At 36.4% G+C, this 4722-nt stretch overlaps 1 pseudogene; it reads right to left on the bottom strand.

The window, feature by feature from the left end:
• Positions 1–2347: 2347 nt before the first annotated feature.
• On the bottom strand, positions 2348–2985 carry LOC102435297 (annotated as a pseudogene).
• Between the last annotated feature and the right edge of the window lie 1737 nt (positions 2986–4722).

The following is a 4722-nucleotide window of genomic DNA, read 5'->3' on the forward strand; positions in this document are numbered from 1 at the left end:
CTTTTGTCCATCTGATAAGAGGAAATGGTATCTCCTCTGTGTGGCGGTTTTTTAATGAAACATCAGTTTATTATAAGGAAACAATTGTGTCTATAGCCACACATTTCTTGTTTTGTTTTGTTTTTTTACAGTGATGGGTCTAGAGCAGTGGTTCTCAACCTTCCTAATGCTGCGACCCTTTAATACAGTTCCTCATGTTGTGGTGACCCCCAATTTCATTGTTACAAATTGAACATAATTAAAGCATAGTGATTAATCACAAAAACAATATGTAATTATATATGTGTTTTCCGATGGTCTTAGGCAACCCCTGTGAAAGGGCCGTTCGACCCCCAATTGGGTCGCGACCAACAGGTTGAGAACCGCTGGTCTAGAGGATATTATCCTAAGTGAAATAAGTCAGATAGAAAAAGACAAATACCATATCCTTTCACTTATATGTGGAATCTAAAGATCAATATAAACGAACAAACAAAATAGAAACAAACTCACAGATATAGAAAATGGACTGATGGTTGCCAGAGGGGAGAGGGATTGGGAGACTAAGAGATAAAGGTGAAGGGATTAAACACTACAAATTGTTAGTCACAAAATAATCATGGGATATAAAGTATAGCTTAGGGAATATTGTCAATAATATTGTAATAATTGCACAGGACCATGTGGGTACTTGAAATATTAGGGTGAGGCGGGTAAACACTTTGAAATTATATGCTTGTCCCATAGTTTTAATATGTATTTCCTTGTTATGAGTGAGGGTGAATATCTTTTAAAAAAATAACTATTTGTATTTCTTTTCTGTAAACTTTCTGTCTATGATATTTATTGGTGCTTTGGTCTTTAAGAATATGCAGTAGATATCTTTTTAAATAAACTGTATTTTTAAAACAGTTTTAGTTAGATTAATGGAAAACATTGAAATCATATAGTTTCCATATATTCCCTCACCCATTATCCCTATTGTACATATCTAATATTAGTATGGTACATTTATTAGAATTAATGATCTGATGTTGATACATTATTATTAACTAAAGTTCCTTCTCTATTCACATTTTCTTACCTTTTATTTGATGTCTTTTTCTCTTCCAGGATTCTACCTTAGGGTACCACATTACATTTACCTGTCATCTCTCCCTTTGTCTCCTTTGGCTTGAACAGTTTCTCATAGTCCTAGTTTCTGATGGTCTTGATAGTCTTGAGGAGTACTGGTCAAGAAGTTTATAAGATACCATCTCTGTTGGAATCTGTCTTAAATTTTTCTCATGAGTAGAGTGGGACTATAGATTTTTAGGAAAATCACAAATGCAAAATGTCATTTTTATTATATCATATCAAAATACATGCAATCAGCATGACTTACCACTGTTTACATTGACCTCAACAACCTGTCTGAGATGGCGTTCGTCAAGATTCCCTGGCAAATTACACTGTTAAGTTACTCCTTCCGACAATTTACTCTTTGGAAAGAAGTTTCTATTTGTAGCCCACACTTAAGGAGTGGGGATTTATGCTTTCCTTCTTTAAGAGTGAAGTATTTTCATAAATAATTTGGAGTTTTAGTATAAGGGAAAATTTTCTCTACTCCCTTATTTATTTATTTAACAATTTATGTCTGTATAGACTCGGGTATTATTTAATACTTTGGATTATATTTTAATACTACTTTATTTTGCACTCCACTTATTCTAGCTTTGACCATTTGGAGCTCCTTAAGTTGGCTCCTGTGTCTCTTTGACACAGACTATCCAATAATGGAGGATTTAGGGGAGGAAGGTGAAGCACTCAGTTACTTTCTGACACTACAAGATGCCTGTGGCCCATCCTGTTCATTTTACACCAGTTCTAGAATCAGCCATTTCTCCAAGGAGTCATGATTCTTTTTTTGGGCAATGGCATTAAAAAACAAGATCTTGGCACTTAGTTGTGCTAATTGCTACTGGAATATAATGTATTTTAGGCCTTTACAGATGACAGATTAAATAAATATATCTGTATATATTAACACATGTACATACACATATCCACAAATATAGTTGACCCTTGAAAAACAGAGATTGCATTTTACAGGTCCACTTGTAGGAAGCACTTTTTTCTAAAAATGTATTTTTTCTTTCTTATGATATTCTTAATAACATTTTCTTTACTTTGGCTAACTTTATTATAAGGATACAGTAGATAATATACATACCATGCAAAATATGTTTTAATTATGTATGTTATCGCTAAGGTTTCCAGTCAACAGTAAGCTATTAAGTTTTTAGGGAATCAAAAGTTATATGCAGATTTTTTTTTACAGGAAGTAGGATTTATTGGTGAGTGTAAGGTGAGAGCAGCACAGAGACTCTCATGAGTGAAGGACCCACCATTTGCGCAGGGGACCACAATTAGGGATGTATTTGATCTCACAGCCATCTGGGATGAGCCACTTTTCAGCCACCGTGTCTTCAAACTCATCCACATTAAACTTAGTACAGCCCCACTTCTTGGAGCTGTGGACCTTCTGGTGGCCAGGAAACTTGAATTTAGCTCTGTGTAGGGCCTCAATAACATGCTCCTTGTTTTGCAGCTTGGTGTGGATGGACATGATGACTTGGCCAATGTGGACCCTGGTCACTGTGCCCTGGGGCTTTGAGAGGCACCTGGCATACCTATCTTGAGCCTGTCAGCACCAGCACAGAACAACATCTTGTTGATGTGGCTGATGTGGAAGGGTGTAGCCTCACTCAGGTGTGAAAGCCATCTTTGCCACAGCTTTTCACCATGTAGTTAGCACAAATATGGGCAATTCCAGGACTTTGGAGGAGAGCTGCTCATATTCATCTGACAACATATGGAAACTCATCCACTTTTGCCTTCTTCTGCCCCTGGTCAAAGATGAGAATTTTAGCATCAGGGACACCTCGGCAGAAGGGAGACTTTGGTACAGATGTTCTTACAATACCAGTAACGCCTGTGGGGCAGCACCAGGATCTTCAGTGGCATGCAGAAGGGAAAGAGCTATATGCAGACTTTTAACTGGGGGGCTGGTACCCCTAACTTCTGTGTTGTTCAAGGGTCAACTGTATTTATATATGCAACCACCTGTACTGTATCTTCTTAAGCTAAACATGTTTTCATACTGTTGCCTTCAATTCTAATTTACTACCACACGGTCCATTCTGACCCCCTGTCTTTATCCATAAACTCCCAGTCCAAAAGTGCAAAACCTGTCTTCTAACACCTGATATCCATTTGCTTAACTGTCTAATTCTGGTATACAGACAGAGCAGTGTCAGGATTGTTAACACATACCCAGAGGAAACAATTTTATCAACTGCAATCCAGTGCTTTGTGAAATTCCCTTTGCCTTTACTCTTATAGGCTTCACTTAGTTCCAAAGTTACTCAGGTCCATAGCATTCCTCCCATCTCTTTCAGTGAGGGCATTTCACACATTTATAAATGCAGTTAGATTATTTTCTCACTGTCTCAATTCCTTCCAGGAAATGTGTTTTGTCTTTTACTCTGTAGGCATTAAACTTATCTTTGTTCTATAAGTATATTAGTTTAAAAACATGTATAATGTCATATACCCACCATTAAAGTATCATATAGAATAGTTCATTGTCCTAAAAATGCTCTGTGCTTTATTTATTCAACCCTCAGTTGCTCCCCTCAAACCCTTGACATCCACTGGTCTTTTCTTTATCTCTATAGTTTTGTTGATGTTATTGTTTTCAGAAAGTCATATAGTTGGAATTCTACAGTATGGGATGTTTTCAGACTGGCTTCTTTTACTAATATGCATTTAATATTCACTCATATCTTTATTAAAATATATGTTTTTATTGATTTCAGAGAGGAAGGGAGAGGGAGAGAGAAATAGAAACATCAATGATGAGAGAGAATCATTGACCGGCTGCCTCCTGCATGCCCCCTACTGGAGATCGAGCCTGCAACCCAGGCATGTACCCTTGACTGGAATCAAACCCGGGACCCTTCAGTCTGCAGGCCGACGCTAAATCCACTGAGCCAAACCAGCCAGGGCTTCACTCATATCTTCTTGTGGCTTGATAGCTCATTTCTTTTTATTGTTGAATAATATTCTGTTGTATGGAATAACCACAAAGGTTATCTATTGAATGATATCATGGTTGTATTCATCTCTAGTGATTTTGAATAAAACTTCTACAAACATTTTTATGCAGGTTTTTGTTTGACCATAAAATTTCAACTGAATTTGGTAAATCCTAGGTGCACCATTGCTGGCTTCTGTGGCTAACTCTGCTTAGCTTTGTGAGAAGTTGACAATCTGTCTTCCAAAATGGATGTCCACACAGATCCTTTTTTGCATCTGTACTTTGAGAGGTTTCTTAACACTGTTCACCATATTAGTGATTAAATTTTTCATGGCATCATTTGTGCTGATTGCTGTAACCAATGTAAAATAATTTATTGTACTTTTCAGTTACACTCAATTATTCAAAAGACTCTTCTTTATATATATTTTCCTAATTTATATAATCTCTCAATAACATTTTGTTCTTATTTTATTAAGGACATTTCTCTTTTTTTCCCCTTTATATTGAAGGTACTAAATCGCTAAATAACTTTCCAAAGTTGTCTTCTATTTGCCATAATATGTCATTTTTAGATGCCTGATCTTCATTTGAGTCTTCAAGATGATAATTTTTCTATTTTTTGTCTGGTGAATGAGAGATTTGTGCTACTAATTTGCACT

This window comes from Myotis lucifugus, unplaced genomic scaffold, assembly GCF_000147115.1.
Source record: "Myotis lucifugus unplaced genomic scaffold, Myoluc2.0 scaffold_21, whole genome shotgun sequence".
NCBI lineage: Eukaryota > Metazoa > Chordata > Mammalia > Chiroptera > Vespertilionidae > Myotis > Myotis lucifugus.